Below are 25151 nucleotides of genomic sequence, written 5' to 3'. Positions count from 1 at the left end.
ATTCCTTGAGCTCTGAGATCTATCATTCTCCCCACTTGCTCTTTCAGCCTGGATCCTGTCCTATCACTCACTTGTTAAAAGCTACCATGGCCAATTATTTCTGGTAGGAAAAAAAACCTTAGGAATGTAAACGAGGGTCTAATAATTAACCATTATAACATTACATCATCTGTTACATAATGATTAGCTAGCTTCTTCACTATAGTGATAGAAGGGGCTCATTTCTGTCTTTAGTTATGCAGGTGAAAATCTGGAGCAACTCAGTTTTAAGTCAATGGACTTTAACCTGTCACTTCGACTCAACAAAGATTTCTTTTAGAGTGGCATTTACAGGAGTATTAAGGAAATTATATTGCTTATTTTCAGAATACTTTATAAACATTACATTACTTAAATAAGCCTCATTGCCCTCTCTTGGGAGGTTAGTAGTAATTACTCCTGTGACACTACTCCCCATATTCTTCATAGAAATATTGTTATAATATGATTATACCATATCTAAGATGTATTTGATGCAAGATGGGTGATGTGAGATATAATTGAAAAGGTTATGATTTACTGAATATGATTATCCTATTTGTATGTATGTATCATTTTTGTATCTCAAGTTAGGAATATTGACTATTCATCTGTACTACAAAAGCGTTTGCACCTGGCGAACTCCCACCAAACAAAACGCAACCAGTCTGGCTGGTTAGCTGGGGACAAATCAGTAAGTCTTTGAAGATGCTACTCTTCAACCTTCCTGGGATGCTACAGACGGCCTTTGACTCATGGCTGCTTTGACATTGCAGGGGCATGTGATCATGTCACCTGGCACTGGACTCCATGATAGAATACCAGTATTTTTCCACTGAGGGGGGTTGGAATCACACTGAAAGACAAAGGATTCCTGCCACATGTAAATTCTATTTAAGGCTGGGGAGTGAGATAATCAGGATTCGTTCTTCACAGAATCCCCACCCAGGATGACTGCTGGAAACATCTAAGAAACAAAGACAAAACGGGGAGAAGGACTGAGTCTGAGCTGGGAAGGTGCCTGGGCTATGAAAAATACCTGGAGTTTTGAGCTGCAAGCAAGAGCAGTTTGCCTTCAAGAAACTCTGCAATCTGCCTAAAACAACATTTAGGATGAGAAATTACTACTTGTAACCAGTTTCTTTAGTATTAAGCTTAGCTTGAGTGTTTGTTTCGTTTGCTGGGTAATCGGCTTTGATCTGTTTGCTAAACCTTATAATCACTTAAAATCTAACTTGTTTTTGTCTTCTCTAAAACCAGTTTGTAGAAATAATAACTGGGGGGCAAAAAGCCATGCACATCTTCCTCCACCCTGAGGGAGGGGGAGAATTTTATGAGCTTACACTGTACAGTTCTCTGTGCAGCACAAGACAATACAATTGTGGGTTTACACTCAGAGGGGGTGTGCACTTGCAGGCTGGGCAGTTCCCTAGCGGAGTCTTCCCATGCAGAGCTGATTCAGTGTCTGTGTCTTACTGTGGCTGGGTGTGTCCCTTCCTGTGTGTGTGTGCTGGAGGATGCTTAAGGGCCTGGCTCAGCAGGAGAGTGTAAAAAAGCCCAGGGTGATGGAACAGGTGGGCTCAGTGGTACCCCAGTACATCAGGTGGCACCCTGGCGCAGGAGGCAATCCGTAATAACTCCTATTTTAAATATGAGGAAAGAAAGATAAAGAAGTTAAAGCCAACATTTTCAAACTGGTGTGCCTGAAGTTCAGCATCTATATCCACATTTAAGCACCTAAATAAATGGCCCAATTTTTAGAGGTGTTGGGCACCCAGCAGCAACCAGTGAACTCAGAAGATTTCATTGCAGATTATTGCCATTTTCCCCCCTCTGAAAACCCAAAGAGCTTTTGCGATATCTATCCTAGTTGCAACCTTGTCGTTAACTGCTCTATTGGACCTTCCAGTTGTAGCATCCAACTTCTAGCAGTAAAAAAAATTATGAGGAGTAGATCCCTAGGTGCACCAGGAACACATTTGGGGAAGGAATAGTGTGGGCGGTGCTTTTATGCCTCCTTTCCATCTACCTGATCCTGGGACTATCTGGGCCAAACTGACCCCCATGCAAGGAAGCACAGCCTTAAGCTCCAGCAGGGGTCTCTCTACCAGTCAGCATCACCAGAGCAGACTGCATGCTGGCCCCATCCCATAGACAGCCCGGCCTATTCCAGACCATCACCTAGGTTGGATTGCCAGTGTGGGGGTGGGGGAAAGAAGGGGGAAAAGGAAGAGGGGTGTTTGGTATTGGGTTAGTGATGCCAGACCTATGCTAGGGATATTTCTTTATTAGGGGTCTCCTTACCTGCTGCCTTATGTTAACACAAGGAGTGGCAGAAATGGGACAAAAAAAGCAGAGGATCTGGTCTAGTGGTAATTATTTTAGAAATATTTAAACACTAGAATCTCCGCAAAAATCAGGTGCCTGTCTCTCCTCATTCCATCAAGCTCTGCTTCTGGCAGTGAAACCCCCCCACCCCCCAAGACAAGTCTCAGTTAAAATACCAGTGACAGGAAGAATTTAAAAAAGAGGAACATGTGATTATTCATCATACAAAGCTTAAAGCATAGGGAAGTGGAGACTTCCACTTTAGAAGTTTCAGGTCCAAATTTTCCAAGCTCACAAGCTGCACCTGCATTTTCAGAAAACCAGCCTCCCAGCAAATCATGTAGTTAGATAATATTAGGACTTAGGCAGAAAACTGCCAATGGTGAAATTTAGCACACTTATGTGTCATGTAGGCATTGTACTGGCTCTCTGCAAAATAGTGAATTTCACTCAATACGTATTGCAGGCATATAAAATGAAGGCACAATATGTCAACGTGCTTTTTGGGGAGTGGAGGAGGCAGGTGCAAATTTCTTGCAAAACTACGTGAGTCCTGGCTGAAAACTGAAGCCAACGTATTCACATAGAACCAGGGAGCTGCATACACAAAGCAAGATCTACCCAAGAGCAGACCTGCAAGACCATGTAAGACCTCGTTTGCACACAGACACATGCAAAACAGGTATGTATGTATATATGCTCTGCAAGAAATAAAATATATGCCTAACTTTAGGCTGACTGAAGTAAATGGGACCACTCACGTGGCTAAAGGTAGGTACCTGACTGAATGGAGGCCATAATGCAGAATCAACCTAACTGCCAAAGTTTTAAAATGTAGGACTTCAATTCGTCTAAGTATTTAAGTACCTGCTTAAGACCCACTGATGTCAGTATGACTTAAGCCCCTTTTTAATTGTTTTTTCCAAACTGGAGACTTGAACCTTTATGAAATGAAGTAATTAGTTGCTAAATAGGAAGAAGTGGATGTTTAAGGCCCTGCAGGCTTTGAATATCCTAGGAAAGCATCATTGGTTCTTGTCTGTCACTAAAGACTAGGGGATCCAGCACCTGATCTGCTCCTGTTGAAGCCTGGAGTAGAACTACCACAAACGTCAGTGGGAGAGTCATCTCCTCTTGATACATGAATAATTCCCAATAGACCCATTCGGGTTGTACTCTATTTGTAGAATTACAACTTCTGCCTTATTACTTAAAAAAAATCTGAACTATCAATGTCTCTCTTTTTTGCACTTTGAGTTATAGACATTGAAATTTTTGGTTTTCTGTCACAATTTTTAATTTTCAAGATGCAAGATTTTTTATAATCACAAAATGGGGACAGTAAATCACATGGTGCTGCATGTCCATAATTCTACTTATTTTCCCTGTCTAGAAATACATTAGCACTGTTCTGTAGTTTTTAATCAATTTAAAGGTAATCTCCAGGTGAAGGTGAATAACGGGATGCTATAAACAAGTGCTGTGTGCCTCTTAACATTAAAAGCAAAGCACTCTAAGCATGTTCGGTTAAACCTAACAGGGATCATCTGCACTTAAAAAACTCTTCTGTATTAGTCAGTATTAATCACCTCCTTTTCAGTTCTGGACCATTTAGCATTTGAAAAGTTGAGTAGTTCTTTCTAAAGACCAAGATATAAGAATCCGTACAAAAAAGAGGGGGAAAGAACCAACTATCACTTTGCTCATTCCCTGGAACTGTTACAGGGCATTCACTTTGCACCTTCTGACAGACTAAAGACAAACCTCTCCAGGGTCAGGACTGTTCAACAGAGATAGGGCTGAGAATAGCAGGATGGTGTGATCTAGCACCAACTCTCAAACTAATTGTAAAGATAAACTACAGAACAATGTCTTCAGGCACAGCTGTAGGGTAGCTACAGATTCTGAGATGCAATTTTACTAGGAAAATCTGAATATCAATCTGGATTCTTGTGACTGGCTATCCAAGGATGGGTGAAAATAGCATTATAGATCATCCCCAAAATAATCAAGCCTACACAATATGGTCTTATAAAAGATTCTATCTAGTATTGATGCTATTTTTATATATAAATAAAAATCATATATAACATACATTATGTTTGCAAATATGGTGAAGGTCATTGTTCCCATTTTTAAGATAAAGCAGAGAGATGTTAAGTGATATATTGACAGTCACACTCCATGATTTAGTGGCAAAACAAGGAATAGAATGGAGTGAAATCTTCACCCAGATTATATTAATAGGAGTTTTTCTATTGACTTTGTTGGGGCCCAGATCTCACCCGAAGTCTCCTAACTCCCAATCCAGTGCTCTATCCATTGGATTACATTACCTCGCTAATCTAGCAAATGCTAAAATATATACATATCCACCTCCATATCCATCTCCACTCCTTGCAAAATAGGAAAGCACATTGGCATTACTGGGCTGAAGAGGAAAATTATATAAAGAAACAGGTAATGTTATACCATATCCCTCCATTTAAAGGCCACTGATGCAAATTAAAATATGAATAATAAGAAAAAAATCATCACCTGAACACAACTCACTTAACTTAAAGAAAACTTGAGATTTTTGAGATACATAGACCAAAATTCTGCTGCACATAAACCCACAGGACCAAAAGTAAGGCAAACTGGGAATTATATGGGTATATGTGAGGCAGAAATGGCTCACAGAATAGCACTATTTGTATTAATGTAAATGTGTTTTAAAAATAAAGACATACAGAGGCATTCAACTATTACTAAGTTCCAGTTATTTCTTTTAATTAAGCCATCATGCATATGTTTGGTTTTGTAGAAAATATCCAACAGTTATTAAGCAACTTATATTTAGCAATCCCATTTTGTAAATTCTTAATATGAAATCAGATAATTTTTTTCTGTACAGTTCTTTCATTCTGCCATTATTTGAAAAGCAGAAGAGTTGGTTGGTAATATCTCTAAATTGATTCATACAAAACATTCTACTGTGAACAGTGAAAACATATGGGGAGGGGGGGAGAAATGAACAGCTTACTTGGAAAGTCAACATCCACCACATCATGTCATTATTATCCTCAAAATAGCTAGCTGGTAAGCGGCAACCTTACAATAAAAGAAAAAGAGATAGGATGTTTAAGACCAACTGTCTCTATTATGGTCCTTTATGACGTCAGCTGCCATCTTTAAGATCTGAGTACAGTGCATCAAGTTCTCTTTTCATCTTCCCTGATAACATTCCCCAGTAGCTCTACTCCCCATACTATTGATTTCTCTTTTTTGTATAGCAACCTTTGTTGTCTGTCATTAGGTATTATGTGAGCTCCCTCTCCAAACTGAACACTCAAAGGTTCTGTAAAGGGATAAATATAGGCCCTTCTTCCACAAGCTATACTCAGGCCACTTCATACTTAAGATTTTATTTTAATTATTTTATTTTAAGTTCATTACAGTTTCACATTTTAAGCAAGTTTAAAATGAATAGAGGCAATTTCTGCCTTAATGTTATTTAAGAAATCACTGCACAGCAACAAGTATGGGGCACCCTAGACAAAAAACAAACCATGAGCATACCGGGAATGGGGAAATGGACAGATGTTATGGAGGAATGAAAGCGATGCAAGACTTGCGTGTCCCAAATTTGCAACGTGGGATGAAGTGAGAGGCAGCGGATCTGCATATTGTTATCAAAGTGGGATCTTCAAAAAAGAAGAGACTGCCGTATCCCAAAAGGTGATGAGCGCTTGCGTCTCTCACTAACTTCAACGATAGCTTGCGGAGGACGGTTTTCCATGGTCCAAGCACAATACTGACAACTAGGACGCTTGAGTCTTAGTTCCAGCTCTGACACTGGCACCTTTCCATGCCCTTAAGAGAGGCACACGCCACAGATTCCAGACTTGTAAGGTTGCCTGATTTTTCAGAGGAGCTGAGCATCTGCAACTCCCACAGGAACGTATTTGTGCATCCCATCAACTTCAGGAGTTGGAAGTGCTCAGCACATCTGAAAAAATCAGGCCACTTTTACATATATGCCTTAGACCCGTATCCTGCAATCAGATGCATACAGGCAAACAGACCCATTTGTAGCTACACTGAAAACAATGGGACCCAGTGGGTGGTAAGGGTCCACCCACATGGATTTCACCATAGGGAGAATGGGGCCTATAAACAGAGTTAGGTGCCACATTAGAAAAAATTTTGGCTTACCCGCCATGCCTTCAATCACCATCTGTAAAATAGAGCTAAAAATGTTTATTTAGCTCCCACAGTTGTTGTGAAGATGGATTAGCTAATGTTTGTACAGCACTTGCATAATGAAAAAAATCTTGAGTTTTATCTAAACATTCTTGTTTATTTTATGAAATTTTGCAGTTGTCTTTTCAAACACAAGCCTCTCCCCAGATCTGCACTTTTCCAGGCAATCAGTTCATGGAGAGTTACAGTAAATGTGTGGGGTTTTGTGTGTTGATGATGCTGTTCCCATAAAGTGTGGTTAAAAAAAACCCAGATTATTGCTACACGTTGTATCCTGTTTCAAGCTCCGTCAGAGGAGTGGTCTAGATATGCCAATTACTTAATGTTTATAAAACAAAAAAGAGGTTCCCCGCACCAAGATCTAAAGTGTATTTGAAAGGACCACTACCTGCAAAACCATAAATGTGTGTTAAATGCCACAGCAGTATTAAAAGTAGGCCTATAAGGCATCTTTTCAGCATAACCGTTTAATGCCAACGGACTTTTAAGTTACTCTAGTGTGCTAAATCGTTCCGCAAAGTTTAGAATAAATAAATGTCAGAATAACTTTGGAGAGATGATAGTTTATGCTTTACATCTATCTTTTTGTATCCGTTACAATTAATCTGTTTGTCTAGCGTTTGATAAACAGAAATTAGAGCCAAAAAGGGGTTTTTGCCATTATTAAGGAAATAGCAACGGTTTAGAGTTGAAAGATCTCACTTAACTTTAACCATAACAGCAATAAGACCATGAAAAATCCCAGAGTTAGCTCTTTTCATAGCCTTATGTAGCTTTTAGCTATATTAAACCAATGATGATATTCTTCTTCACTTTTCAGGACTCCATCTAGCAGTCTCCATCTCACAGGCAAAACTCCCAGTTACTTGGCATTCAGACAAGACTCTTATTGAGTATTAAGATGAGGCCCCGAGGAAGAGATCTTGAGATGCCGTTCTCCTTCATCTCCTATCAAGCCATAAGCATCCTGTACCAATTGCAAGTGCACACTCAAGAAAAGAGCTGTTTCTGCTGAAAGTAGATAGGCTCATGTACCAAGGTTAATAGAAGTGAAGACAAGAGAAACTACAGCTCCCAGCAGCCTCGGACACAGACAGATAAGCAGAGTTCAACACACAGATGACAAAGAAAACAATGATAATTTCCACCATGACGCCCAATCATCAGACATTAGAATATCATTAATTAAGAAACTGATCACCTTATTTTAAGGTTGTAAGCGACAACAGGATGCTTTAATAAAATAAATTAAAAATCTGCCCATGCAATACAATCTATTATCAGAGAATGTTATACTGTGTTTTTGGCAGTATATGAAAATGAGTCACCCTCATACTTCCTTTATTCAACAAAAATGACATGAGGGTAAAAAGCACCCTTTGGAAGCTAGGGGGAATTTCCAATTGAGAATTCAGTCCTTCGGCACCTCATTTAAACATACCCAAGCAAACAAAAAACCTTCTAATACATTGATTGAATTCAACTAATATTTTTAGATGCTCAGACATTTCTGATATTAAAATTATGATGGGTAAATAAACCTCTCTAAGAGTACCTAACTCAGAATTAGACAGAATTACTGTTCTCTGTACGATTTAAGCACTTTTTTCTGAAGCTTGATTTCTATTTTTTTTTAAATATAGCAATATTAAGGAAAATTTAGAGGAGAATAATCTACATGAAATTCTGTAAAATAGTTATCTTTATACATATTAAAGGGAGGGAGTAACACCAGAGTTTCATTCCTCCTAAAATGCTATAAAATAACAAAAATAACCACCGAAGTTCCATCTTTGGATTAAAATAATTAGAAGTGGCATTCTCAGAAAAATGGCTACAACTGAGGCAGAGGAACTCAGGATGGGTTCAAATGTCACATTCAGTAAAAACCATATGCAATTTCAAAGTGTAAAACCCCTTTTCATGCTTGTAACTGGAAATAAATTAAATTATACATCATTATGTAACCAGCACAGGTAAAGATATTTATTAAAAATGACTCCAAGGGAACAGTCATACAAAGAGTTATTTGCAGAAATCTAGTGAAAGAATAACTTTTCTGTAAACATAATGACTCTCTTGTAATTGAATTCCGGTAACTTATAGTCTCAAACATTTAAATGGATACATTGTTCTTCACTTCCCCTCATTAAATACTGTTGCGTTGCAGTCATAGAACTGATATTTGGTTCCACCCCACATATAGATGCATTTCTAAAACGTGTTGAAGCAATCACAACATAAAGGGCTAAATTTTTCCTTTAATCATACCAGTGCAATTTTATTGCCTGTCACTGGATTGCACAAGTGTAAGAGGGTGTAATTTAGTCCACAATTTGCAAAATGTACAGGACCTGGCAACCGCGCCACAAATATATATTACTATTGTTTCTTAAACTGCTTTGATGCTGACAGAAAGATAAAAAATTATAGACAACAGTAAATTTTAATTAAAAATGTCATGCTATCAGGAATTTTCAATGCAAGATGCTAACAAAACAGACTTTCTGCATGCAACTACGGAAGTGCCAATCTAGCTTCGTTAATAGCACTCCTAACTCTTGCACAGGAATATGTAAATTCAACTTCGGGATAGATTTTTGGTGGTCACCTAAGGAGAAATCCTGCTCTATCAAAGTCTAGAGAGTTTTGCCATTGACCTAAGTTAGGCAAGGATTTCATCCCTGTTCCTTTAACTCTAATTCAGCACTGATGCTACAGTGCCACACCAGGAGATTGGTGTTGCACCATTAGAGGAGATATTAAACGGAGGTTCCTTTCCAGCCCCTTATCACCTTTAGTCTAGGAAGTGACAGTTTGGAAGTTAAATATTTCATGGGACTTTTAGAAAAGATCCTAGTTCCCTTGCTCAGATAAATGATTCTATTTCCTCATTTTCAAACAAGTTGTGGGCAGCATTATTTACCTAGGATTCCTGCTAGACTGCACACACAGATCAGCTAACCACATGAGATAGTGCAAGTCCATACCTAGTTAAGCACACTATTACCTATTTTTGATCAATCATGATAGTTGTGCATACTACAAGCCTGGCTTACTTAAAAAAGTTATATCCTAGAAGATAAACATAAGCAAGTATCAAGACTGTGTGCTCATCAAGATCAGAAGTGGCAGGCATTCTAGGCAATATAATTGATGGTACCCTTTTGGAAAGATTAGGGTTCTCTCCCCTCTTTTACATTCACTACAATGGGGATGCTGTTAGCAATGATAATTATTTTGGAGGAAGGGAAGAGAAATATGCTCCGTAGCTAATATGCAAAGTTAAGTATCTCAGCCGTTCCAAGATGTGTGTGTCAATTGTTATAAAGGTCCGTTTTAGGGATTAACGTCCTGAAAAATTTGCTTGCATAAAACAGTTTTTCCTGTAGAGTTTGGCAAAAGTATCTGAAGTCATCTGAAAACTTTATAAATGAAATCACTTTGTTTCATTTATAAGTTTCAGCTCAAGTTGTTTTGAAACTGCAGGTATTAAAAAAAAAATCAGAGAAATCACAATTGATGCTTGATTATGTGATAACATCACAAATATTAGCCGCAGTTATAATGAGCTGAATGACATTAAACTGGAGTACTGTGTCATGCTTCAAGGTGTCAGGTGATCACTATAAAGGTTAGAAAGAAAACCCTGCCCATGGACAGCACTAGACAATCAGCTACCGCAGGAATGCTACGATGTTGGTGTCTTTGAACCACTAGATTTTGAGGCATTAATGTTGTGATCTGGTATTGCAAATTCTATGTATCAGTGGCTGGACATTACACTTTCAAATGAAAGAGCTATAGTGACTTTTTCTTAATGGAGCTAGACTTAACTAAATTTCCTCATGATAAAGGTGTCTATCAACGTAAGTTTGTAGTTATGTATAGTCATCTGATGGAAAAGTAACCACAATGTGAGTTTACAGTTTAATCCAGTGTGTAATTCTTTAATGGCATGTTTGATGAATGACTCATGACTGTTAATAAGAAAAACATAATGAGATGACCCTTGGATTGCTCAAAAGATTATGGAAGGAGTTAATTGAAGCCAGGGTACTTCTTTCTGCAGTGCACTGCTGGAGTACTTGCTTAACAAAACCAAGACAAATCCCAATACAACAGCAGTGCTCAAAAGAAAGTAAGAGGCAAATCAAGATATGTATAAATATGTAAAATAGTCTGGGCATTCTTCACTGATGTGAAAAGAATATAATGAACGCTTCACTGCTTGGAAGGGAACATTTCTCTCTTGCCAGGGGACAGATTTACCAAGAATGATATTTACATTTTCCTGCAACCTATAATTTTCTCATTTATCATTTGTCAGGGCCAAAAGACCTTATACGGCACAGGGAATGTTTGCATATGTTTAATGATCCTTTTACCAAACAAATGTCATGGTTTCAATGAGGAAATTAGTTAATACTGCTGATGCTGCTAATCTAATACCATTAATGTCACACTGTGAAGATCTACAAAAGCTACAGTATCTTACATCATAACTGAGCTCCACTGGTTGCAAATTTGTTACCCAGCAGAGATTTCTGAAGACAAGATAACCCATAAAATATCTCACACAAGCAAATTAATATGAGATTAAAAAGGATGTTTTTATTCCATATCTAGACTACTGGGTAAGTACCTAGTGTGACCAAAACCTGATCATTTAGATCTGCTAATTATCAAGCCCTCTTGTAGTTGCCTCCATTTTTATCAGTTTACCAACATTTGGCTCAATAAGAAAATTTGAGTAAATTGCATCAAAATTGTTTTCATCATTTCATCTAGACAAATTGGAGGATTGGGCCAAGAGAAATCCGATGAGGTTCAATAAGGATAAGTGCAGGGTCCTGCACTTAGGACGGAAGAATCCAATGCACCGCTACAGACTGGGGACCGAATGGCTAGGCAGCAGTTCTGCGGAAAAGGACCTAGGGGTGACAGTGGACGAGAAGCTGGATATGAGTCAACAGGGTGCCCTTGTTGCCAAGAAGGCCAATGGCATTTTGGGATGTATAAGTAGGGGCATAGCCAGCAGATCGAGGGACGTAATCGTTCCCCTCTATTCGACATTGGTGAGGCCTCATCTGGAGTACTGTGTCCAGTTTTGGGCCCCATACAACAAGAAGGATGTGGAAAAATTGGAGAGAGTCCAGCGAAAGGCAACAAAAATGATTAGGGGTCTGGAACACATGACTTATGAGGAGAGGCTGAGGGAACTGGGATTGTTTAGTCTGCAGAAGAGAAGAATGAGGGGGGGGGGGGGGGATTTGATAGCTGCTTTCAACTACCTGAGAGGTGGTTCCAAAGAGGATGGTTCTAGACTATTCTCAGTGGTAGAAGATGACAGGACAAGGAGTAATGGTCTCAAGTTGCAGTGGGGGAGGTTTAGGTTGGATATTAGGAAAACCTTTTTCACTAGGAGGGTGGTGAAACACTGGAATGCGTTACCTAGGGAGGTGGTAGAATCTCCTTCCTTAGCAGTTTTTAAGGTCAGGCTTGACAAAGCCCTGGCTGGGATGATTTAATTGGGGATTGGTCCTGCTTTGAGCAGGGGGTTGGACTAGATGACCTCGTGAGGTCCCTTCCAACCCTGATATATCCCTCTGGAAGATCACAGAATCATAGAATAATATTTTTAGGGCTGTCTATTAATCACAGTTAACTCATGCAATCAACTCAAAAAAATTAATCGCTATTAATCACAGTTTTAATTGCACTTTAAAATAATAGAATACCAATTGAAATTACATATTTTGGATATTTTTCTACTTTTTCATACACGTTGTATTTTGTGTTGTAATTGAAATCAAAGTGTATATTTTTGCTTACAAATATTTGCACTGTAAAAATCATAAAAAATAGTATTTTTCAGGTCACCTCATACAAGTATTGTAGTGCAATCTCTGTCATGAATGTGCAACTTTCAAATGTCAATTTTTTTTTTTGTTACATGACTGTGCTCAAAAACAAAACCATGTAAATCTTTAGAGAAGAAGTGGGCAAACTATGGCCCGCGGGACCGTCATGCTCAGCCTCAGAGCTCCCTGCCGGGGAGGCTAGCCCCCTGCCCTGACCCTGTTGTCCCCCCTACCCAGCAGCCTCAACGGGCCAAAGCACTGGTGGCATGGCACACCACTCTTGCTGGGCAGCACGGGTGGCATAGCTGGCTGCAGCCAGGCGGCGGGGGTGCCAGCTTCTGCTGCTCTGAGCAGCATGGTAAGGTGGCAGAAGGGGGGGTTGGATAAGGGGCAGAGGGTTCCTGGGACGGTTGGATGGGGAAGAGGTTCGGTGGGGGGGGCAGGGGTGTGGATAGGGGTCAGTGCAGTCACAGGACGGGGGTGTTGGATAGGGGGTGGGGTCCAGGCTGTTTGGGGAGGCACAACCTTTCCTACCTGGCCCTCCATACAGTTTCGCAATGCTGATGTGGCCCTCAGGCCAAAAAGTTTGCCCACCCCTACAAGTCCACTCAGTCCTACTTCTTGTTCAGCCAATCTCTAAGACAAACAAGTTTGTTCACATTTAAGGGAGATAATGTTGCTCTCTTATTTACAATGTCACCAGAAAGTGAGAACAGACATTTGCATGGCATTTTTGTAGCTGGCACTGCAAGGTATTTATGTGCCAGATATGCTAAACATTCATATGCCCTTTCATGCTTTGGCCACCATTCCAGAGGACATGATTCCATGCAGATGATGCTCATTAAAAAAAAACAAACTTTAATTAAATTTCTGACTGAACTCCTTGTGACAGAATTGTATGTCCCCTGCTCTGTTTTACCCGCATTCTGCCATATATTTGATGTTATAGCAGTCTCAGATGATGACCCAGCACACGTTGTTCATTTTAAGAATACTTTCACTGCAGATCTGACAAAACGCAAAGAAGGTACCAATGTGAGATTTCTAAAGATAGCTACAGCACTCGACCCAAGGTTTAAGAATCTGAAGTGCCTTCCAAAATCTAAGAGGGACAAGGTGTGGAGCTTGCTTTCAGAAGTCTTAAGAGCAACACTGATTCGGAAACTACAGAACCCTAACCACCAAAAAAGAAAATCAACTTTCTGCTGGTGGCATCTGACTCAGATAATGAAAATGAACATGCGTCTGTCTGCACTGCTTTGGACTGTTATCGAGCAGAAGTCATCATCAGTATGGGTGCATATCTTCTGGAACAGTGATTGAAGCACGAAGGGACATGTGAATCTTTTGTGTATCTGGCAAGTAAATATCTTGCAATGCCAGCTACAACAGTGCCATGAGAATGCGTGTTCTCACTTGTCTGACTGATTGGCTGAACAAAAAGTGGACTTGCAGACTCTAAAATTTTGCATTGTTTTATTTTTGAATGCAGGTTTTTTGTATATAATTCTATCATGAAAGTTGAACTTACAAATGTAAAGAGATTGCATTACAGTACTTGTATTAGGTGAATTCAAAAATACTATTTTAGTTTTTTACAGTGCAAATACTTTTAATCAAAAATATAAAGTGAGAACTGTACACTTTGTATTCTGTGTTGTAATTGAAATCAATATATTTGAAAATGTAGAAAACACACACAAATATTTAAATAAATGGTATTCCATTATTGTTTAATAGTGCGATTAATCACGATTAATTTTTTTAATCACTTGACAGCCCTAAATATTTTAGTTCTGTTTTACTTTCTGGAGATACAGTGGAATTCACAGATGTACCAGATGATACACATGGCTAAAGTGTAAGTTTGCAAAGTCACCACCAGTGCCAGCGATGTATTTTCACCCTTCCATCCAAATTTTGAGATATGCTTCAAATGGAAATTGCCATGTAATAATGAGTGATATCTGAAACACGCTTGCCAGCTGTGAAACTTTTCTAGGTATTAATACTGTGTAATTTTTCCACAAAACCCTGAAGTCTTGTACTATTTCTCACCTGGAACAAAGAGTGATGTAGTAGAACCAAATCTTTGTTGAAGTCCCTCATTCTAATGCTGCTAGTGCTGTGACAAAGGCTTTATTATTTACTGAACAAAACAGTTTGGAAAAATAAAATTTCTTTTTAATTCTGCCCAAAGAAATGAACTAAACACATCTATTTAAAAAATGTTAATGATATGCACACCCAACTCTGTGGGAATGTATAGTTATTAATGTATGCAACTAGCTGTTGCACAAAATTAGAGAGGAAAAATCCCACTCTTTTCTTGCAGCAATGGGAACTAACAACCGTTCACAGCTGGATATGAACAGCATCTTGATCACTAACAGAAATACCTGCAATATATTTGTTTGTAAGACAAACAAGTTGGTGATACTAAAGTAGTATGTTACAATTAGTGACCTTGATATCTGCTTCCTCTCCTTCCCCGACCCCACTTGAATAATGACATTTGTATTTAAAGGGCCAAATTCTATCCTAATTTACAACTTGCGCTATTCTGTTTATCTCAATAGTGTTGAAAAGAACATAAACCATTCTGGATCAAATTCTGCATTATTTTAGGACCAAATGTATACATCAGAACCCATTTTTTCTCACAAATCACAAAGGAAAGTCTTCATGCGCCAAAGCTTTTGCTGAGCGGTGGCAGTTATTCAGGGCTTGATCCAGCACCCATTGAAGTTGAAAGAATCCCACTGACTTCATTCCAGACATCCAGTATTGAAGTCTGCGCCAAAGGAACTAAATGTCTCATTGGATAATCCATCTAGTTTTGTATTAGTCTGTTCTTGTCACCCACCCCAGCCCACCCATATATGAAACAGAGCTTTATCTTTCCTGCATTAACAAATCTGTCTTCCCAACAGTGTAACCTCAAGGCACATACCATGCACCTGGCACAGTCAGATCTGCGGTACTAAAAGGATTTCAAACCCCAGGCTAATGAAAGAACAACAATCTGCCTGGCATAGAGCAATCTAGAAACTATTTGCATCTTGAGAAACACTCAATTTGCTCCAAAGGAAGAGTGACTACTCCTTATGCCTTAAATATAGATCTTCATGCCCCCAAGAGACTTTAGGCAAAAGAAACAAGCTGAAGAAAGAAAAAAAAAGTTTTCCACTTTTAAAGTTTAGTTCATATATGTCAACAAATACGCAGATCACAATGTATAATAGTGTTAAACTAGATAGCTTAATACAAAAACTAAAATTTGATATTATTAAACCCAAAGGGAGTCATTTTAGGACAATTCCAGGAATCAATGTGGAATGCATCTCTTTGCCCAGTGTAACTGATCCAAGATGGGGAAAAAGAAAAAAGTATGCACAAACAATTGACAGAAATACCTATGCAATTATGAGAGAAAAGAAAGGAACTTGCTACACCACAGGCAAAATTTGCCATTCGGTTATACTTCATGCTCCAGGCAGTGTCCTCCTTGCAGAATCATTGGGTTGCAGGTGCAAAACGGAGGCCAGAATTTGACCCAAAAATCTTTACTTCACAATTTATTTTGACACTGGTGTTACGAACACCTAATACACAAAAAATGGAATCTTGGGGACAAGACATATTTCAGACCATGGCTGCACTTTCAAGAATATGAGATTTTAAACACACATACTAGATCCATTTATGAATGGTCCCCATTAACCAGTTAGGAGGTAGGCACACAATACTCAACCTGCAAGGCAGATAAGTGAGCAATTTTATTTAAATCCAATATGTGCTAAGTGAGGGGTGGGGGGGACATTGAAATGATGAAGAAATTAATCATAGTTTAGGGATACCTACAGCTTTGCTTGTGGATGTATCATCTAGGAGACAATAGACAGTGGAATATTTAATCACACTGGAGAGCATATAGCAACACAAATATACAAGGACTAGTGAGGCAAATTCTGTCCTATCCCAAGCCTCATGCACTCCTGCAAAATGACTATCCTCAAATGCAGATCAGAGGCTGTGTAACTAAATCTATGAAAAAAATCCTTCTCTCAATTTACATTTTATGAGTCCTCTTATTTTAAATAGATTCCAGCACCATAATTAAAAATCCACACCTTGTTATAGAGATAAACCAACATTAATATGTTAACTTAGTTTGGGTAGGGGGAAACAGGGTGCAAGGGAAGGGATAAAGAGGAGTTTTAGTTCAGTGCTCTAGCAAAATAAGATCCTGATCCTACCACCCTCATTCCTCTGAGTACTTCCACTTGAGTCTCTGGGCCAGAACCAACAGCAGAGAGAGAGAGGCTCTCCTCCTCCCCTATTCAGGGCCGGCTGTGAGTAAAGCACTCCTGAGGACTGTTCAAAATTACAGCCCAGCTTCAGCGACCCATATGGCCTATGGTAGGAGTACATAACTGCTGGATCATAGATCCATCCCATCATGCCTCCACCTGCCTCAGATCCACCCCACCTCCTTCCTCTGCCCCATTCCACCCGCAAACACCTTGTACAACTAATAGGGGGAAGTCACCAAGTGGTGCAAAGAGACCACAGGTCAGCAGTGAATTGGGTCCTTTAGGACTAAACACATTAGTGCCCAATCCCTAACTCCGCATCTTGTGCTTCCTGGTTTTGAAGCATTAAAGCTTTCCTAGGGGCAAGCTGCAGTTCTGCGACAACAACCACACCTCTTATACCATTCATGCCCACCCACCGGATTGTGCTGGGGAGGGTTGCCAATAATAAAGCTGAAAGATGTGGAGTATAAAAATCTTACTGGCATATTAACGTGAACTATTGATCACTTTGGCCTCGATTCTACCATTCTATGGAAAAAGCTGCATACATACATACAGGGAGAACTCTGCCTAGGTGGCTGTGCAAAGAACCTGATGGAATCCCCTTCAGGAGGGGTATGTACCCATACAAAGCGAGTAGAGGACTGTGGCACTCTCACTGTGATGAGCCAGAGAATTCCCAGGGAAAACTCATCCCTACCTAACAGATCTTGGGGAGTCCAGGCAGATTGCATGCCCCACTCTGCTTCTCATTAACCCTCCTTTAATCCATGGCAAATTGGCTCATGAGAGTGGTTAGAATGCCTACAGAGGGGGGAAGCTATGGATAGTTAATGTACAAATGAACAGATATTAACTACTGAATGGATTCCCACTTGGAAATCCCCGGTTGGCCAGAGCAGGAAGTCACTCAGACCAGCTGCTCCCCACTCTAAAACCCATATAGTCTTAACTGCCCAGAGTTTCTACAAAGGAGCACTGCAAGTGGGTTGGGGAGACGAGTGCAGTATGGTCACTCCTGTCTCCCTTTGGAGATTCTTGCTCCCTATTTTTAGCAAAGGAGCATCCATCTCTTTCCATTGCTCCCCTCATCCCCCAACAGCAACAAAATTTAAACAAACTCATTACTAACAAGAGAATGTTACTAGAGACTCTTTGCATCTCCCACAGAATGTCTTTGTGGTTATAACTGAAATTTCAGTGCAGAGACATCAATATACTAATATCTCCTGCCACTTACCGTTCTGTTACTCCAATTGGTTGTTCATGTCTAAAATTAGATTAAAAATTAAAATTAGATTAAAGCCAGGGCAGGAACTGTCTATCTGTACTACAATGGCACCATGCACACTTTTGGGAGCTGTACCAAAAATATAAGCAAATAATAGCTTCATAACTTTCAACCTGCTTTAAACAGAGTTCCCTCTATCCTTATGTTCCCTACAAGCAGGATCTGTAGTTAGATCTTTTGTAGTACTGTTATTTATTTTTCTTCCCCTCACACATATTCCTGCTAGGCATCAAAACCAAATTCACATCAGAACCAACCCACAGAGAAGCCAGCCACTGTTCCAGACTGGTGAGGTGCAAGCTCATCAATATTTATCATTACAGAAAATCCTGTTCACTGGGGCTTAGCAAATGAAAAGTAACTTTTATCTGGACCAGATATTTGGTGGGATGTTGTTTGTTTAAGTACATAAAAGTTTTATTCGGGGTTGAGTAGTTAAGCTGTTCAATTGACATCTAGGGCACAATTTCAGTGCCACTCACATGATTCTATTTTGTGATCTTGTAACAAGATGAGTCTCCAAAGCTCCAAATGACTATGGCAACATACACATAAATGTAGGCATCAGTGCACACAGATCAGGATCCCAAACAGGCATCCACTTGGGACCACTCAAAATGTGCATAGATTTTTCATGTGCCTTTGTGAGCACTGGAAGTTAGGCATGATTCCTTACAAGAAATTGTAATAAAATCTCTAATTTACCAAACTATAATAGGAGCAAACACCTTCCTGTTTATTCAGAAGTGAATGCAATAATTCTTTTCTCAATTGTTGTTCAGACTTACATAACTTTAATATCAGTCTTTGCAGAAAAGTTTTGAAACTAACAATACAAGTCTGAAGCTAATTTCAAGGGGTAACATTTTATTTAAGCAACTCAGATTGTAAAATAAATCACCTCAAATTACATCTTCTCCCCCCATACAAAGACTGACTATTAGTTGACAGTTATCTTCAATGCTCTCTTATCAAACCTGCCTCATCTCTGCAGGTTTCTCTATACACTATGTTTTCTGCACACTAGGAGACCAAAGAACACTGGAAACTGCTACACTTTAAAAACAAGAACTATTTCAAATCTATTAAGTAGTGCTGGCAGGAGAACAAATCCTTTTCACAACAACTTTCACGGTTTCAAAATTCATTTTCATTCCATTCCATTAGAAGGTTTTTGGGAAACTAAAGTGTCAAAACGTCTGTTTTCAGATCAAACAGGTCAGTCTTCTCTCCACCACCCCCGCAAAAAAAGTCTACACGGGACCTGAAACTGTCCTGACAAAACCTTAATTGAAATGGATATCTTTGCAAAATGTTTTGGTGTTGATGTAACTGAATATTTCTATGAACGTATTTCAAAAAGTTCCTATCTCTACAATTAAAGATACTGCAGATGAGAATGTAGAAGTCATTAAAAGTCACAGGGAGCACTTTTCATAACCATGGGTTTCCCCAGCACACTTGAGCAAAATTCTCTTCCCCCTTGGTTCTGTAAGTAACTTAATGCCCTTACTTAAATGAGCATGCCATTCTGTATTGCCCATTCTCTTCTGTACCAGGAACATAAGCTGATGAGGTGATGGTGGTGACTTCTCTGCTCTTTGTATACTAGCTCTGGCATTGTTTTTTGTGTGCAAGCAACGGCTTCCTGAGGAGTTGGGGGAAGCAAAGTTGAGAAATAAGAAAACAAAAATAGCTCTTGTTCTTGCACCATTGAGGTTACACATGCCAACCATAAGGTGCAAATAGTAGCTAGGCAGTGATCGGAGAACAGTATGCGACCCTCTAGAGCCAGATTTTACCCACTAGATGTAGATGGGAAGTACCTGAGAACCCTAGTGCTAGGTAAAGGGAGTGTGTGAATTATTTCAAGAAATTTTGACAAAAGGAGAATATACATTAAAAGAATTCCACAAAATTCTATGAAAATATATTCTATATTATAAAAGTAAGGTTCGTTGTACAAGCCATCTTTTACCTATCTACTGTGACAGATAAATAATTACTACTAGATAAAGGGAAAGGCCAGTTAGAAGTTTGGGGGGGGGGTAGGGGTTCTTATATAGTGTAGACTAGGATTATTTAGCCTGAATAAGGGCGGAGTCAGAGGAAACTTTGAGGTATACAAAATAATGAATATAATGAAATCTTATTAGATGCTTTTTATCCCACAACATGAAATAAAGGGTAATGGCTGGATTCTGTTAAGGACAAGAATGAAATTTGCAGTCGTGGCCATTATGCAAGCTAAGACTGCTAAAAAGGCAAGTGAATCTCATGCTCCAGTGTGTTGCATCACCACCTTTGAAGATCTGAAAGGAATATTTTCTCCCTCATGTTAAAAGCCTTTGCAGTTGTCTTGTGTTGTTTTTTCCTCCTATCTCTGAAGCATCCAGCATCATCAACTGAGCCATAGCATCTTTAACTTGGGCTCTGGCAGGTAGCCACTTTAGCCTGGACATTTAGAGTCACAAACTGGCCTGAGTGCCCATGACAGCAAGTTTCAACAAAAGGAGACACCACTCTTCCAAGCGTCAGTAGGGCTCAGCTTTGCTTCCATGTGACAAGGGTCCAAACCGAAGCCAAGGACGAGGTTACATACCAAGAGTAAATGCTAACTGAGGAGATCAGAAATTGGCAGCTTGAGGACATAAAATAGCTAGATTCAGGATTAAGGAATTGTAGTTTAGGCTTGTCTGAATTACTGTGCAAATGGCCAGGGAGCTATGAACAACAGGAAACTATTGTCATTTGTAATGGTCTTTGAATTCCTGGTTGTATTAAATTCTAGGGTATTTTAAAATGTTTGGGGAAAAAACATTCAGTATAAGAGGCACTAAAATGCCTGGTGATAGTGAGTAAGAAAGAAAAAACATTGGTTCTTTCTTCAGTGGCTTGTGTCCCTGTTTATGGAGCCTAATACTTACCACCAGACAGTAAAAAGAGCAAACCTTGAGGAGATGAGCCACAGAACTGGCATTGCACTCTGTCCATGGTTTCATGCCTATACACAATGCTTAAGAAAACTACCTCACAAAAATGTATTCTTCCAGCAGTCATCTCACAGTGTGGTTTAACAGTTAGAGCACAGAACTGGGAATCAAAGTTTTCAATACAGTCCACATTACTCTACCTGAGCACCTAATCCAGCTCAACCCCCGGGGTTTGCCGTGTGACCTTGGGTGAGTCCCTTCACTGCATCTCAGTTTCCCCATGTGAGAAACCTCCCTCCCTTTCTGTTAAGCACGCTGGAGGAAGAGAACGGCGAATAATTACTTACAACAGGCACCGATACTTCACAATCAGAAGCCAGCGTCCTTTTGACGGGGACCCTCTTGCAGCCTAAGGAACTGCACTGGTTTGGGTCCTGACTGGGCTCTGCTGCTCCCCCGTTTTTGCAGGTCACGCCGCCAGAAGCAGCTAAGCGCTGGACACAGGAATCAGCCGCCCTGACTCTTCTGCCTCCAGTGCACGCAGAAGGCAAATGCAGCCGTTTAAGAGCCGGGTCCCCAGACGCGGAGAGACCCGTCAACTTCTTCACCCCGCTCCCACCCTTGCGGCCCCAATGCCGCAGGCGAAGAGGTTACTTACTGCACCGGGGGAGGAGAGACGGCCAGCGATGGCCCCGAGCGGCTCAGGGACACAGCAGCAGCAAGGGCAGCGAACAGCGACCTCCAGCTTCCCCCGGACCTTGGGGGCAGGCAGCCTCCTCACCTCCCCGAGCCGGGCTTGGGGGTGGTCCGCGCCGCTGCCTGCCTGCAGGACCACACAGCTGCCGCGCTCGCCTTCTTCCCTCCCTGCGAGGGGCTCCCACGCGCCTCGCTCGGCCGCCGCCGCCGGCCAATGCGGGACTCAGTGAGGAGCCGGCTTTACCCATCTGTTGCAAGGCGCCTCCTCCAAGCGCTGCCTCCCCGCCCGGGGTGCTGAGGCCACATCCCCGCCCCCGGCCCCCCAGCCTAGCGCCCGGCCGGCCTGCAGCAGCGGGGAGAGGGCATGGGCGGGGCTGTAGAATTAGGACCCCCCGTTTCCCCCCCATTGTCGCCGGCTTTTCCTCCCCTATTCATTATCCCAGACGTCTCTTCCCTCAGCTGCTCCGCTTCCACTCCCGTCCCCCCATTACGCCCGAGTTCCACTCTGCCCCCCCATTACACCCTGTTTTCCTACCCTACTTGGTGTCTACTTCCCCTTCCCATTTATCACCCTTCTTTCTCCTCCCCGGGATGCTTTGGGGTAGGAACTTTTCTGAACATGCACATACATGAGGGACAGAGGACTGAAGAAGAAGCCTAGCAGGTGGAAGGGCAATGAAAAGTACGAGGAAGCCTGTGCTAATATGCAAAAAGAAAAAGAGTACTTGTGGCACCTTAGAGACTAACCAATTTATTTGAGCATGAGCTTTCCTGAGCTACAGCTTATGCTCAAATAAATTGGTTAGTCTCTAAGGTGCCACAAGTACTCCTTTTCTTTTTGCGAGTACAGACTAACAGGGCTGTTACTCTGAAACCTGTGCTAATATGCACCTAGTAACTGCAATCACCTGAAGGAATGGCCAATGAAATCATAGTCCTCACTAGTGTCAGCTGGCCTAATTGCACTGCCTCCTGTGATCACTTGTTCTGCTAGTCTAGTGTTTAGCCTTGTGTAGGGCAGGGAGGGGGAAAGGGACTAAACAAGAATTGTATCTTGCGCCTCACCCCCTCTACTCCAGAGAGAACAAGAACCAGGCCCTGAACTAATTAAATTCCCTACCCCTGAAAAACCATGGGGCCCCATATCATGTGTCAAAGACCAACACCTGGTATTAGAGTGAGCAGAGATTTACCCTAGGTTTGAATAAGCACACAGCAAAAGTTTATCTAAACATAACTAGACTTCTTTGGTGTGGGAAATTTCATGTGGAGAGGATGCTCCCAAAATCTCAGGATTCTGCAGTACTGGTAAAATTGCTTCAAGAGTACCTTTCACAAAGCATTAAGGGTTTCTGCATTTTTTAACCTCAAAAGTTTTGAGCAAAGGTCCAGTCAGTCCATATTTACTATCATCCCTAATTGCAAATTAATTCTATTGGAGAGATGAAAAGTGAGTCCAGAGAAAGTGTTACTTTTTAGAAGACAAATCCTCCATTTAAAAAAAAGCTGGCTGCATAATTTATGTAGAGTCCCTCATTTTGGGTTTTTGTCTTGATCAGTGCAGTGGCAGGTTCAGATATCAAGTGTGTATGTAAGCCCTCTCCCTTGTTAGTTCCTCTTTGGCTTCTCATTTGTTTTATGCATGCTCCTTACAGAAAATAACTGTATGAGGACTGGGAGAAGAAGAAAACATACACAAAGAAAAATTGATCTTTTAAAATTTTGTCTTTAAGTAAGTTTTACTTTAAGGGGCCTGCCCCAGTTTGGGGGGCTTTACTTCTTTTGATTTTTTTTCATGCCATTCCCTACATTCCATCTGCTTCTCCACACAGAACCCATGGGATCTGGGCAGTGAATTTTGCCCTTACACAGGACTAGGTTCAGTTATTTACAAAAGAATGGTCAAGAGAATTATGCAAATTCTTTGCAGCTTTGAACAATTTAAAGATAATAAAACAGGCTTGTATTTCCTTGTGATGCCTGTTGTGGAATTAAGCAAAACAAATAAATATATATTATAAATGTTACACAACTACCAAAAGATATTGAGTCCTGGGTGCAATGTTTAAAAACAAAGGGCCAGATTCTGATCTCACTTATAGCAGTGGAAATCCAGAGCAACTTAATTGACTTTGACTCTGGTTTTAAATTTTACAACCAGAACAAGTGAGATCCAAATCGCATACAAAAATGTCCCCCCTTCTTTTTTTTAAAATGCTTTTTTGTCCTGTACTAGTGACACCAGTCTACATCTTAAAGCTGGTTCACTCTCACTGACACCCACATTATCCCAGCTCTTGCCTGCACTCTGTCTAGAAGACCAACAGGTTTCAGTCCTGTTTAGCAGAAAAAGTATCATGACTGAAACTAAGCCAAATGGTTTACTCAATCCTCACTCTACTGCAGAAATGTTTATAGTAATAGGCATAATATTTTATTACTGGTCGGCAGGCACTTTCTCAAAGTGGCATGTACCTGTTACCTACTGAGGGCTGAAACATTGCTATAAAACAGTGGTTTTCAACCTCTTTTCATTTGCAGACTCCTGAAAAACTTGAATGGAGGTGTGGATCCCTTTGGAGATCTTAGTCTGCAGACTCCCAGGGTTCCACGGACCACAGATTGAAAACCACTGCTATAAAAGGTCACTTGATTACCTGTTCTGTTCATTTTTTATGAAGCATCTGGCATTGGCCACTGTGAGAATACAGAATACTGGGCAAGATAGATCTTTGGTCTGATCCAGTATGGCCATTCTTATGTTCTTAAGGTCTCAGCAGACATTACATTTAGAAGTTTACTAATACCTTTGTGATTTTGAGAGACACTAAATAGATTGCGTTTATTTGGTGAGACTCCGAATGTCGAAATTCTGTCCTCAGATATGCATGGCAAATTCCTGTTGATTTTTTGGCAGTTGAGAACAGAAATTGGCTTTGTATTATGTTAGTAAAATTACAAAATATCAATGTCTTCCATGCAGTTTGCAAGCCCCCTCCCAATTGTTCATTATTCCCATATACCTCTCTTACCTAACCTCTTCTTATCTTGTGAGACATGGGGCTGGTCTACACTACCGCTTAAGTTGATGTAACTTATGTTGCTCAGGGGTATGAAAGAGACATCCCCCTGAGAAATGCAAGTTACATCAACTTAAGCACTATCCACACTGGCACTATGTCGATGGGAGATGCTCTCCCACTGGCATAGTGCATCTTCACCAGATGCGCTACAGTGGTGCAGCTGCGCCGATGTGGTGCCATAGTCTGTCTTACCACTCTATAGCTTTTACTATTACTACTGTGTCAGAGCCCCATTGGGCTAAGTACTGATACGCACACGGTAAGAAATACTCACCATCCTGAATTGTTTGCATTCTAAATAGACAAAACAGACAAAGGAGGGAAGAAAAGGATAGAACATACAAGCAGAAGACTGGGCACTGAGATACAGA

At 40.5% G+C, this 25151-nt stretch overlaps 1 protein-coding gene across 1 annotated transcript in view; it reads right to left on the bottom strand.

The window, feature by feature from the left end:
- Positions 1 to 21903, bottom strand: part of SULF2 (sulfatase 2) — a 248480-nt gene extending 226577 nt beyond the window's left edge. The window contains exon 1 of the mRNA XM_073309507.1: positions 21660 to 21903. The gene's annotated coding sequence lies outside the window, so the exon portion shown is untranslated. The remainder of the gene's footprint in view (positions 1 to 21659) is intronic.
- Between the last annotated feature and the right edge of the window lie 3248 nt (positions 21904 to 25151).

This window comes from Lepidochelys kempii, chromosome 13 (genome assembly GCF_965140265.1).
Source record: "Lepidochelys kempii isolate rLepKem1 chromosome 13, rLepKem1.hap2, whole genome shotgun sequence".
Classification (NCBI taxonomy): Eukaryota; Metazoa; Chordata; order Testudines; family Cheloniidae; genus Lepidochelys; species Lepidochelys kempii.
This window is presented reverse-complemented; position numbering and strand designations above follow the sequence as displayed.